This window comes from Lepus europaeus, chromosome 1 (genome assembly GCF_033115175.1).
Source record: "Lepus europaeus isolate LE1 chromosome 1, mLepTim1.pri, whole genome shotgun sequence".
In the NCBI taxonomy this organism is placed as follows: domain Eukaryota; kingdom Metazoa; phylum Chordata; class Mammalia; order Lagomorpha; family Leporidae; genus Lepus; species Lepus europaeus.
The window spans coordinates 126,032,029-126,046,237 of NC_084827.1; the positions used below are offsets into that span (position 1 = coordinate 126,032,029).

Below are 14,209 nucleotides of genomic sequence, written 5' to 3' on the forward strand. Positions count from 1 at the left end.
GTGCTCTGATATTGAGTGCAAATATATTTAAAGTTGTTATATCCCCTTGCTGTATTGACCTGTTTATCATTATATAATGTCCTTCATTATCTCTTTTTGAAGTTTTTAAGCTAGAATTATTTTGTCTAATATAAATACATCCACTCCTGCTCTTTTTTTCCATTTTCATAGAATATTTTTCGATTCCTTCACTTTCAGACTATAATAAAGTAAAGAAGTATATAGTTGAGTCTAGCTTTTATATCCCTTCAGCAGTTCTATGTATATTTTTTTAAAAAATCTATTTTATTTGAAAATCAAAGTTAAGAGAGAGGGAGACAGAGAGAGTGATCATCCATCCATTGGTTCGCTCCCCAGATGGCTGCAATGGCTAGGACTGGGCCAGGCCAAAGTCAAGAGCCAGGAGCTTCATCCAGGTACCCCACATGGATGGCAGGGTACCAAACACTTGGACCATCTTGGGATCCTTTTCCCAGACCATCAGCAGGGAGCAGCTGGTACACATATGGGATTCCGGTGTTGCAGCTGGTGGCTTTACCTGCTATGTTACAATGATGGCCCCAATTCTAAGCCTTTAAATTGGAGAATTCAATCCATTTACACTCAAGGTAATTAATGATAAATAAGAATTTATTACTGTACTTTTGTTATTTTTTTTCTGTTTTATAGACTGTTTCCTCCTCTCTTATTGTCTCCCTTTGTGGTTAATTTAGTATGCCTAATAATGTATTTTGATTCCTTGCTTTTATATTTTAGTGTGTAATTTTTTTATTTTGTGATTACCATGAGGCTGCAAAAAATCATGAAATTATAACAAGTTATTCTAAGCAGATAGTACCTTAACAAAAAATGAAATAATAAGAATGAAGCTCAACAGTTTAGCTTGATTCTTCCCTTTACTTTGAATTTTGATGTCATAATTTCTTTTTATATAGCCTATCCCTTGTCAGTTTGTTAGTTATAATTCTTTTTAGTAGTTTTTAACATCGAGTTAAGGAAATAAGTATACTACACACCATTACTATATTGGAGTATTCTCAGTTTGTACACTTTTACCAAGGTGTTTCACACTTTCTGTTTTCCTGTTACACATTAGCATCGTTTTCCTTCTGTTTGGAGGACTCCATGGAGCATTTCTTTTAGGACAGTTCTTGGGGTGATGTATCCCTTCAACTTTTGCTTATCTGGGAAAAGCTTAGTCTCTCCTTCATTTCTAAACAGCTTTGCCAGTTACAGAATTCGTGGTTGGAAGTCTTTTTTGTTCCCCCTCCATCTCCCCATGCTCCTCTACTGGGAGAGGACTTGGGAAATTTTCACTCAGGTTTCTCCAGACTTTGCCCATTCTCCTTTTTTCTTTGCTAATTTTGCTGTGTATTCTTCCTCTGTAATAACTCTTAGCCATAAGAACAAATATATTCTTAGTCCTATGCATCACTCTAGTACGTCATCAAACCTGGGGTGGTTTGCACATTCAATACAGGGGCCAACCTGTGTTACTGTCCTAAATGCAGTGCCCCAACCAACCTCTTTTTTCCTTACACATTGATGTGAATGCTATGCCATTGCTAGCTCCATCTTCAACGTTGTTTCATCCCTTCCTAAACTAAGGTATTTGTTTGCAAACTAGTGTTTATTTGTGTGTTGATTTTATATCCTACCACTTTACCAAACTCTTCTATGAGTTCCAGTGAGACTCTTAATGGAGTCTTTTGGATCCCTATATATCAAATCTTGTAATCTGCAAATAGGGATAATTTGACTTCCTCCTTCCCAATTTGTATGACTTTGATTTCTTTTGCTTGCCTACTGGCTCTGGCTAAAACTTCCAGGACTATATTAAATAGCAATGGTGAGAGTGGGCATCCTTGTCTGGCTCCAGGTCTCAGTGGGAATGCTTCCAACTTTTCCCCTTTCAGTAGGACACTGGCCATGGGTTTGTCATAGATTGCCCTTATTATGTTGAGGAATGTACCTTTTATACCCAATTTGCTTAAAGTTTTCATCATGAAAAGATATTGTATTTTATCAAATTCTTTCTCTGCATTTATTGAGATAATCATATGGTTTTTGTTCTTCAGTTTGTTAATGTGATGGATCATATTGATTGATTTGGGAATATTGAACCATACATACATACCAGGGATAAATCCCATATGGTCTGCATGAATGACTTTCTGATGTGTTATTGGATTTGATTGGCTAGTATTTTGTTGAGCATTTTTGCATCTATGTTCACCAGGGAAATTGGTTTGTAGTTCTGTTTCTCTGTTGTATCTTTTTCTGGCTAAGGAATTAAGGTGATCCTGGTTTCATAGAAGGAGTTTGGGAGGATTCCCTCCCTTTCAATTGTTTTGAATAGCTTGAGAAGAATTGGATTTAGTTCTTCATTGAATGTCTGGTAGAATTCAGCAGTGAAGCCATCCATTCCTGGGCTTTTGGTTGTTGCGAGGGTTTTTATTACTGATTCAATTTCCATCTTGGTTATTGGACTGTTTAGGTTTTTTAATATCTTGATCACTCCATTTAGGTAGGTTGTAGTGTCCAGGAATCTATCCATTTCTTTTAGGTTTCCCAATTTTTTGGCATATAGCTAATTGTAGTAATTTCTGAAAATTCTTTTTATTTCTGTGCTACCTGTTAAATTTATGTTTTTGTCTCTAACATTATTGATTTGGGTCTTCTTCCTCTTTTTTTGGTTAGTTGGGCCAATGGTGTGTCAATTTTGTTTGTTTGTTTGTTTGTTTTTTCAAAAAACTGGCTCTTCATTTTGATGATCTTTTGTATATTTTTTGTTTCAATTTTATTTATTTCTTCTCTAAGTTTGTTTCTTTTCTCCTACTAGTTTTGTGTTTGGTTTGCTGTTGTTTTTCTGGGTCCTTAAGATGCATTGATAACTCACTTATATAGTGCCTATGCAATTTTATGATGTAGGCACCAGTTGCTATAAACTTTCCTCTTAACACTGCTTTTGCTGTATCCCATAAGTTTTGATATGTTGTATTTCATCTTCATTCATTTCTAGAAATTGTTTGATTTCTTTTTTGATTTCTTCAGTGACCTACTGTTCATTCAGGAGCAGGTTCTTCAGTCTCCATGTATTTACATATGATTTAGAGATTCCTGAGTTGTTGATTTCCAACTTCATTCCATTGTGGTCAGAGGTATGATTTTGGTTTTTTTGAATTTGCTGAGACTTGCTTTATGCCCTAGCATGTGGTCTATCCTTTAGAAAGTTCCATGCACTGGTGAGAAGAATGTATTTTCTACAACTGTAGGATGAAAACTTCTATAGATATCTGATAGGTCCATTTGGTCTATATTGTCAATTAACTGTGTTGTTCCCTTGCTGATTTTCTGTCTAGTTGATCTTTCCATTGCTGAAAGTGGAGTATTGAAGTCCCCCATTACTATTGTACTGTAGTCTGTCTCCATTTAAATCCCTTAACATTTCTTTTAAATAGCCAGGTAAACTGTAATCAGACACATGTACATTTATCATAGTCACAAGTTCCTGTTGAATTGATCCTGTAATCATTACATAGAGTTCTTCTTTGTCTCTTCTAACAGTTTTTGTGTTAATGTATATTTTGTCTGATATTAGGATGACTACACCAGCTCTATTTTGGTTTCTGCTAGGATGGAATATCTTTTTCCAACCTTTTGCCTTCAGTCTGCCTGTATCTGTTGGTGAGATGCATTTCTTATAGGCAGCAAATAGATGGGTTTTGTTTTTTCATCCATTCAGCCAGTCTGTATCTTTTAGCTGGAGAGTTAAGGCCGTTTATATTCAAGGTGACTATTGATAAGTACAGACTTGGCCCCGCCATTTTTCCCTAAATATTCCCATTGTTTACTTTGGATTTCCCTTGTACTTTAACTGGGAGATTTTCTGACTTCACCTTCTTTCATAGTGATAACCATGTTTCTCTGTTTCTTTGTACAGCTCATCCTTAAGCATCTTTTGTAATGCTGGACAAGTGCTGATAAATTCTTTCAATTTCTGTTTGCTATGGAAGGTTTTTATTTTAGCTTTAATCATAAATGAGAACTTTGAAGGATCTAGTATCCTTACTTGACGATTTTTGTCTCTTAAGACTTGTAGTGTATCTTGGCCGGCGCCGTGGCTCAACAGGCTAATCCTCCGCCTTGCGGCGCCGGCACACCGGGTTCTAGTCCCGGTCGGGGCACCGATCCTGTCCCGGTTGCCCCTCTTCCAGGCCAGCTCTCTGCTGTGGCCAGGGAGTGCAGTGGAGGATGGCCCAAGTACTTGGGCCCTGCACCCCATGGGAGACCAGGAGAAGCACCTGGCTCCTGCCATCGGAACAGCGCGGTGCGCCGGCCGCAGTGCGCTACCGCGGCGGCCATTGGAGGGTGAACCAACGGCAAAAGGAAGACCTTTCTCTCTCTCTCTCTCTCTCTCTCTCTCTCTCTCACTGTCCACTCTGCCTGTCAAAAAAAAAAAAAAAAAAAAAAAAAGACTTGTAGTGTATCTTGCCATTCTCTCCTAGCCTGTAGGGTTTCTGATAAGAAGTCAGCTGTGAGTCTAATTAGAGACCTTCTGAAAGTAATCTATTGTTTCTTTCCTGCACATTTTAGAATCTTTGTTTTACTGTGGAGAGTTTGACTACAATGTGTCATGGTTATGATCTTTTCTGTTCATGTCGATTAGGAATTAATTGGACTTCCCTTTCTTTTTCCAAATTAGAGAATTTTTCTGTAATTACTTCACTGCAAAGGCTGTCTGATCCATTCTGTCTTTCCACACTTTCAGGAACTCCTAAAACCCATATGTTGAGTTGTTTGATAGTATCCCATAAATCTCAACAAATAGTTGGGGTTTTTTTTAAGATTTACTTATTTAATTGAAAGGCAGAGTTAGAGGAAGTGGCAGAGAGAGAAAGAGAAGTCTTCCATCCACTGGTTCTCTCCCCAAATGGCTGCAATGGCCTGAGCTGAGCCAGTTTGAAGCCAGGTGCCAGGAGCTTCTTCCAAGTCTCCCCCATGGGTGCAGGAGCCTAAGGACTTGGGCCATTTTCCACTGCTTTCCCAGGTCATAGCAGAGAGCTGGAACAGAATTGGAGCAGCCAGGACTTGAACCAACTGCAATATGAGATGCCAGCACTGCAGGCAGCAGCTTTACCCACTACGTCACAGTGCCGGCCCCTCCAACACTGTTTTTCAGTTTTCTAATTTCTTCCTCTTTCTTTTTGGTCTGACTGTAACATTTCCAGAGATTTGTCTTCTAACTTGGATATTCTTTCATCTGCCTCACCAAGTCTATTGTTAAGGCTTTCCACCACATTTTTATTTGATCAGTTGAATTCTTCTTTTCCAATATTTCATTTTGGTTTCTCTTTAAAAATCTCAATTTTATGTGAAAAAATTTTATTCATGTCATGTATGGATTTTTTTAACTCGTGGATTTGCTTCTGATTACTTCTAAGTAATCCTATGATCAACTTTTTGAATCTCATTTCTGTTATTTCTTCAGTCTCTTCATCTTCACATTCTAATATTGAAATGTTGTGTTCTATTGGGGGCATCATGTTGTTTTCCTTATACTTGCTTTTTTTATTGCTGCATTTATTTTCAGGCATTTGTGGAGATACCTTTTTGTGTTTTTTCCCCTGTGATAGCTTTTATCTTTGCACTATTCCTCTGTGGCTTAGTGGATTGTTTGCTCTTTCAGTGAATGTTACAGTGGATTCGTTATGAGAGGAGGAGCCTGGTGTGGCAAGAGGCACAGAGTCACCACATAGATCCGGGGAGCTGGGTGAAAGCAGGCCAGAGGCGAGCAGCCCACAGACTCATTTATTTCAGTTGGTACATCAGCTTAAATAGCCAAGGCAGCCAATCCAATCAAGGGGCAGTTTATGCCCTAACCAATCACTGCCTGTTGCCAGGCAGTATCCAAAGCCATCCAATCATAGCCTGTTGCCAGGCAGGCTCTGTTTGCCATGTGGTTTCCAAAGCCATCCAATCACAGCCTGTTGCCAGGCAGGCTCTGTTGCCAGGTGGTTTCCCAGGGGGTTACCCAGGGGGTTTCCGAAGTTACTCCTGAGTAACTGACGCTCACTTGCCAGTGGCCATCTTGGCATGGCCTTCTCATTCCACCACATTTCTCATTTCACCACAAGTGAATACCCAAAGGTGTGCGCTGGTTGTGGCCAAAGAGTGTGTTCAGTGTTCCAAGGTGAGAGGAGTGTCTAAGGTGACACCTAAGTTGGGTGTAGTAAATCTCCTTTTATTTTTTTTCAATCAGCAGGGAAGTCTATTCAGTTCTGTTGGCATAGTCTCATGCTCACCTGCTCTCCTCCAAGGAGACCAATTCCTGGGCACTAGTTCTAGTGGGTACAATATTCATCTGTACTACCACAAGAACCACACAAAGGACCCATGCAGTCTTCAAAGTGAGCACGGATCCCACAGCAATGACCCTCACAAGGGAATCAGGAAGCCCCAAGCATATGGAGCCATCCACAGTGACCGCCCAAAGTCTCAGCCAAAACCTGTGCCTTCCCACACAGCCACAGCTTTTTCACAGTCCCAGCACACAAGGCTCTCACAGTCATAAGCTTTCACCCCCCTGTTAATTCTCCCAGCTAAACTCAGGCATCTCCTCTCAGCTTGTTGCTAGGTATGCAGACACGAGCTGGCACAGCTGTTACATATGTCCAAAATGGCACTCGCCCTCTCTCAGCTAGTTACAGGATGCCAGCACCAGGTGGTCAGGGAAAGAGAGATGTGCCCCCGCTTTTCCTTATAGGTTGGTAGATACACTGTCCCCCACAGGGCTCCAAGCCGTACTCATGCTAAGCTTTTCTTGAAGCTTTATCACCAGTGTCCTGGGCTGCTGCAGTCTGGCCTCACCTCTCTCTCCTAAGCTGGTTCTGCAGCTCTCAGCTGCTGGGGTCCTGTATTGTGCTTGCCCACACCCTTCATGTAGGTCCACAGTTTCCCTCTAATTTGCATGGAGATTTCCTCTGCAGTTTTCTCCCTAACTCTTCCCTACAATTGCACTCTCCAGTTTTAATTTTTTTTGAAACTTTTAGAAATGTGTTTACTATTTTATCAAGGTCTTTTTGTATTTGTTGAAGTTATTATATAGCTTTTGTTTCATTTGAGCTAATGATAGGAGTATGTGTCATATACTTGTAAAGTTTCTAGTATTATGTTACCCATTTTTTAAAAAGATTTGTTTACTTGAAAGTCAGAGTTACACAGAAAGAGAAGGAGAGGCAGAAAGAGACAGAGAGGTCTTCCATCCACTGATTCACTTCCCAGATGGCTGCAATGGCCAGAGCTGTGCCGATCCGAAGCCAGGAGCCAGGAATTTCTTCCAGATCTCCCACACACAGGTGCAGGGGTCCAAGGACTTGGGCCATCTTCTGCTGCTTTTCCAGGCCATAGCAGAGAGCTGGATTGGAAGTGGAGCAGCCAGGACACAAACCAGTGCCCATATGGGATGCTGGCACTGCAGGTGGCAGCTTTACCCACTACACCACAGCGCCAGCCCCTCCACTTTTATTTTTTAACTATCTGTCCACAGACTAGAGTAATATGCTCCCTCCCTATTCCACCATCTTTGGAAACTTCATGCTTTGGTCTTTATGTTATAAATGTCTCATGTATATACAATGGAACTGTTGTGTCAGGTTTTGATTTTATATAGTGATGCTGGCAAAGCTGTGGTCTCCCTGAAGTGGACATCCTTATATATTCTTGTAGATTTTATTTTAAGATATTGACAAATAAAAATTACATATATTCAAGGTGTACAACATGATTTGATATAAGGGTACTTCAAACATTTGTGGAAAGTGGAATTAGAAGATGTTTATTTTGGTGCAACAATTTTGAAAACCATGCAAAGTCTCATAACATGCATTTTTCCATGAACATTTTGAAGACCTCTCTTACATTTATATTGTATACCAATTACCACAGATTAGCACAGACACCAACACTCAGAGTTACCAGTGTGTGTATGAATGGTGAGGACACTTAAAATCTGTTCTCATCAAATTTCAAATAGGCAATACAATATTAACCATAGATGCCATTTTGTACATTAGATTCCCAGATAACATTTATTGTACAACTAAAAGTTTGTTCCATTTTGCCAATACCTCCCTATTCCCTCTGTAGCCCAGCTCCTGGTAATACCCTTCTACTCTTTGCTTCCATGAGTTCAACTTTTTTTAGATTCCACAGATTAGTGATATCATACATTATTTGCCTTTCTGTGTCTGGGTATATTTCATTTAGCATAACATATTCCACATTCATCCACGTTATCCAAATGGCAACATTTTCTTCTTTTTATGGCTGACTAATATTAAATTGTATATATTTTACATTCTGTTAATTCACTCATTTATCCATGAATACTTAAATTGTCTCCATATCTTAGCTACTATGAATAGTGCTGCGATGAATAGGAGTTCTACTTTTTCTTGAATTTGTTCATTTCTCTACAACTGTATTTATTCCACCAAGTCCAAGCCATTATATATCATCTGGGCTATTTCAATAGTCCTCTAGCTAGTTTTCCTAAACCATCCAATCTCCTCCATATATTCTTCAAACTGTAGCTAAATAATTGATTGAAAAAATAGCCATGGCCTTTCTCTTTCTTGAATAATTAATATAAAAGTCCATTAGATGGGGCTCGCACAGTATCAGATCTCAGCCAAGGTGATGAAATTGTCCATAGAAGGATAGAGGGCTAGCCACTGTGTATTGAAGCCCTTTTAGAGGGAGGTTAATATCCCTGTGAGAAGGCAAACTGGTGCAGTATGGAATCTGAGTAGAGTGAGCAGAGCTAAGTAGTCCATCATAAAGCTTAGAAATACAAGGGAGGTGAAGGGAGAAGCCATACAACAAAGGGTCTAGCATCAGTAATGGAAGATTGGTTACGTATTGAAGTAATTGAACAAATCAGCATATATATCAAGGATAATGGTAGCAAGCTTTTTCATTGTCCTGGAAAGGAACTACACATAAGAAAGAAAAAAATTGAATTAGGACATTCTGACTCCTATGGCATCGCATTGCAAATGCAAGTATTGGTGTGAACTCATAATTTTGTATATGTGTGTATACACAAATGTATCCTTGCCTTTGTCCACTGAGAAGAACAGCACCTAAATAGCATGAAGCATACATAGCACCTAGATGGTCCAATCAAGGCTTCTTGTAGAAACGGTTGGCATCAGAGCTGAGTCAGGAAAAGTCCTGAATGTGCCTGGAACACTCAAATAAACATACTCACAGAAAGGTGGGATTGTCAAAAGAACACTGAGGTTGGGGCCAGGGCTGTGGTGTAGTATGTTAAAGCCCTGGCCTACAGCAATGGCATCACATATGGGTGCTGGTTTGAATCCTGGCTGCTCCACTTCCTATCCAGCTCCCTACTAATGCATCTCAGAAAGCAGTAGATGATAGCCCACATTCTTGGGCCCTTGCACTGACATGGGAGACCTGGAAGAAGCTCCTTCCTGCCTCCTGGCTTCGGATCGGCCCAGCTCCGGCCACTGCAGACATTTGGAGAGTGAACCACTGGATGGAAGACCGTCTTCCCTCTGTCTCTGTCTCTGTCTCTCTCTCTGTAATTCTTTCAAATAAATAAAATAAATCTTTTTTAACATTTTAAAAATAAAAGGATATTGAGGTCAACATGAAAGAATTCCCACTGGTCAAGTCTAGAACTGCTTAATCATCAAAATCAGGGGTGGGAACGTCATTTGGTCTGGCCCTGCCAAGGTTACTGCAGGCTGGACTTGAAATTCAATAAATCCAGGACCTTTCTTCATACAACACAAATTTATATTAAGTGAATCATAATAATGCCATAAATTTTGAGGAACAAGCAAGGAATGTCCACTATGGGATAGACTAGACATGTATGAGTACAGGATAGGACAGATATGCTTCTCAGCTCCCCGCAGCCCATCTGCCTCTATCGCAGTGACTCAGAGGACAGTCAGTTCCAGGCAGGCTGGGAGTGTACTCATTGCAAAAGTGTTAGCAACACTGTGGCAAAACTGTAGCAATCCACTGATGATGAGATTCGATGTGATAAGATGATTCCTCCCGACCTTGATGACCTTACTTCCAGTGATTGATGATGTTGTCTTTGTCAACACAGATAGTAACTCCAATCTAACCTTTATCCACAAGTCCACAATCAACAATCCTTGCAAAAACAGAATCTCAAATGAAGATTAAGGAAATCAGAATATGCAGAAACAACCTCAGGAATGGGTAATATGAATGTAGCATATGTTCCAAATCTAAGATGCAGATTAGAACAGCGATCAAAACAAAATAATTGCATCACTGGTGACACACACACACTGGACAGTTGCCAAAACTTAAGTGATGTGACATCCTACAAATAGTGACTATATAGAAAAGTTGATGCAGAGTGTTGATCTTTCCAAGAGAAATGGACAGATGATTATCTCTTGTTGAAGTCAGAGGCAAAAACCGTGCACCTAGTTTTGTAGCTATCATTAGCAGAAAAGAGAAAAGCCAAGCTGGAGAGTCACTCCAGCTCAAAACATGCGAAACTCAATGAATTGGGAGGCCACATGCCTCTGATAAGATTAATATTCTTCAGAGTTTGGAATCTCAACAATGCACTATTCACTAGGCCTCCTTGTGACAGAGACAGTGTTATTCAGATGAGTTATGCAGAGAGCAAGCTGGTCACAAAGAAGCTGATTCCTCATGTAAAGGGAGAGTTTGTGAGAGAGTGCATGGAGACTGCTGCAGAATTGTTAGCTCAAAGTAAAATGGTTTTAGAGTGTCAGTTTGTCTCTAAGAACCATCCCACATTGGATTATTGACTTAGCAAAAGATATTTAAAGAACACTGAAGGATTCTGCAAAAGAGTTTCAATTTTTCTCTGGCTTGTGAAGAGACAACAGACATACCAAATATTGCCCGACTGGTTGTTTTTATTTGTGGGATAACTGCAGAGTTTGCCAGTTTGCCATGCCAAGAGGAACTGCTGTCAGTGGAAGCCATGCATGGCACTGCAAGAGATGAGGACTTGTTTGAGAGACTTGTTTTTTCAGTGAAAAACTTGAGCTAACAATTGAAAAGTTGAGTGGCAATACTATAGCTGGAGCTCCAGCCATGGTTGATTCGCAAAAGGTTAATTGCATTTGTTGACTGAATCATCTCAGACTTGCTCCAAGTGCTTTGATTATATGCCACACTACATCACATGCCAAGAAAGTCTCTGTGCACAGTCATTGCAGTTCAACAATGGGACGTCAATAATAGTCCCATGCATACATTTTGTCAAAAGCAGCCGCCAGTCGAAGGAGTTGCTGAATGAGCTTGCTTATCACTCTGAAGGGCTGTAGCTGTGTCACTAAAACATGCTAGTGAGGTTTTGTGACCCATGGTATGAAGTCAAGCAGCTCCTGGAGATGAAGGGAAAACCTGTCAGGGACTCAATGAGAGCAAGCGACTGTGTGATCCAGCATTCATGGTGGACATCACCAAGAGCTGAACATCAAGCTGCAGGGCCCCAACCAGCTTCTCAGCTCCCTGCTTTCAACCGTGAAGTCACCTGAAGCTAAATTAAGGCTGTGGAAAGCACAACTCAAAACGAATAATAGGGTACATTACTCTGGAAGGACAAAAGTCTTCTCTAATATTTGAATATCCTGGTGAATGTGGAAGCTAATTTAAACATTTGATGAAAGATCAAAGGAATTGAACGTCCTTGTTACACAGTTCAATTGGAGTAGCTGAAGTGTTTGGTCACCTGCAACAGGAAATTGTTCAGCAGCAAAGCTATGACGAACTGACAATTAAGTACAACAACAGCCCACCGTTTGAGTGCTATAAACATTACAGAAGCAATGATTCATCTCCCACTTTGAGGAGACATGTGTTGAAATCGGCATCTGTGTTCAGAACAACTTACTGCTGCCAGTACTTTTCAAGGGTTTCACTCTGCTCCCCTGAGGAAGGAACTCTGCTCCCCTGCCTGCATGCCACTGGGCTCCAACTGCAAGTATTCTTTCCATGGCTGGGATGCCTCTCCCTGCTTGGCCCCATGGTGCAGAGTCTGAAAAGGGGGCAAGAGAGGAAACATGGAAACAAAGAGGAAAGTCTACCTGGAGCTAACAAACTGGACCCTGGCAATCTTTCAGGAACTTGTCTTAGACAGATGCAAATCAAATGATGGGAAAAATCAGGGCTTTATAGCTGATTTTGTGAATTTAGAGTTTCTTGACTTCAGTTTCAAATCTCCCCCAGCTGTCTAAATTGCAAAAGCTTGAGCTCAGTGACAATGGAATCTTTGGAGGTCTGAGCATGGTAGCAGAGAAACTTCCAGATCTCACACATCTCAACTTGAGTGAAAATAAGCTGAAAGGTATCAGCACCTTGGAACCCTTGAAAAAGTTGGATTGTCTGAATGACCATCTTCTGCTCCTGCCCCAACTGACCTTCGTAGATAGCTAGGACCAGGAAGCCACTGACTCAGGTGCTGAGGTAGATGGCGTGGATGAAGAGGAAGAAGATGAAGAAGGAGAAGATGAGGAAGAGGAGGGAGAGTTTGATGAAGAAGAGGATGGAAATGAAGAGGAAGATAGCAAAGGGGAGGAAAATGAAGATGAAGTCAGTGAAGAGGAAGAATTCAGACAGGATGCAGAAGTTGATGAGGATGAGGATGAAGAGGAGGAAGAAAGTGGGAAAAGTGGAAAGAAGAGAGAAACAGATAATGAGGATGGTTAAGACCCCAATGAACTGCAAAAACAGAAAGAGAACTGTTCAGTATTGGTTGGACTGCTCATGGATTTAGTAGCTTTTTTTTTTTTTTTTTTTTTTGACAGGCAGAGTTAGTGAGAAAGCAAGAGACAGAGAGAAAGGTCTTCCTTCCATTGGTTCATCCCCCCTCCCAAATGGCCACTATCCCACTGCGCCAATCCAAAGCCAGGATCCAGGTGCTTCCTCCTGGTCTCCCATGTGGGTGCAGGGCCCAAGCACTTGAGCCATCCTCGACTGCACTCCCGGGACACAACAGAGAGCTGGACTGGAAGAGGAGCAACCGGGACAGAACCAGCGCCCCAACCGGGAGTAGATCCCGGAGTACCGGCGCCGCAGGCGGAGGATTAGCCTAGTGAGCTGCAGCGCTGGCATAGTAGCTATTTTATGTTAGGTTTTTGTGTAAGTCTTGCTGTAGCCTGGGTAGCTCTGATTGGTAAGTCAGCCATCCATGGCTACTAGTTACACTGAGACTGTAACAGCATTTTTACTTTCTGTATAACAAAAAACTTTGCAAATAAAATCTTAACATTTTATGTATATTAAAAAAAAGGAAGAGAAGCAGTTCTAGCCATCACATTAAAAGTGAGTTAATTAAATGTTTGACCAAACAAAGCAGGCTAAATTTTAAGCTGATAATTTTGTATGATCCCCAAATGGTGTTATAAATATCCCAATGGCCCTTGGCAGAGAAAATGTTCCCCACCCCTGACCTAAATAAATGTTAGCAATAGATTTTAACCCATTGAATGATATAGATATCTGTGAATTCATAATAATATAAATAAATGAATTGAAAGTTTAATGTGGAATCAGATAACCATAGAGTCTCAAAGTGCCTCCTCACAAAGCATTTACTAATTACAAAAAGGAAAAATATGACTGTATAGTAGAAAAGCCTTACCATCACCTCTATAACCAAACAATCTAAATTAAACACTAAAAATGGGATAAATCAAAATTTGGGACCATCAGGTAAGGCACAACGAAAAGAACACAGTGTTCTATTATATTCCTGCCCAAAATGCACAATCCAAAATTAAATTTCAGGACACTTCAGACAAACTGAAACAGAAAATTGCCTACAGAATAACTGGCCTGTAGTCTCCACCAGCGTCCAGAGCTTGAAAGTCAAGGAAGAATTAGCTGTTTCCTACTAGAGGAGTCTAAAATGCCATTATGCTAAATGAAACAATTAGTTGCTGGCTAGATCCTATTACTACAAAGACACAGAGATAATTAGAAAAGCCTGAATTAGGTCTGAGACTTGGATGGTAATAATACATCAATTTTAATGTCCAGATTTTGATGATAGTGTCGTGGTTGTGTAAGAGAATGTCCTTGTTTGTAAAAAGTACACCTCACAGTTTTGGAGGATAAAGAGACAAGTCAGTAAATAACTCTCAAGTGGTTGAAA

At 40.4% G+C, this 14,209-nt stretch overlaps 1 pseudogene; it reads left to right on the top strand.

Annotated features, from left to right (window-relative positions):
- Positions 1-12,116: 12,116 nt before the first annotated feature.
- Positions 12,117-12,762, top strand: LOC133763165 (acidic leucine-rich nuclear phosphoprotein 32 family member B-like; annotated as a pseudogene).
- The last annotated feature ends 1,447 nt before the right edge of the window (positions 12,763-14,209 follow it).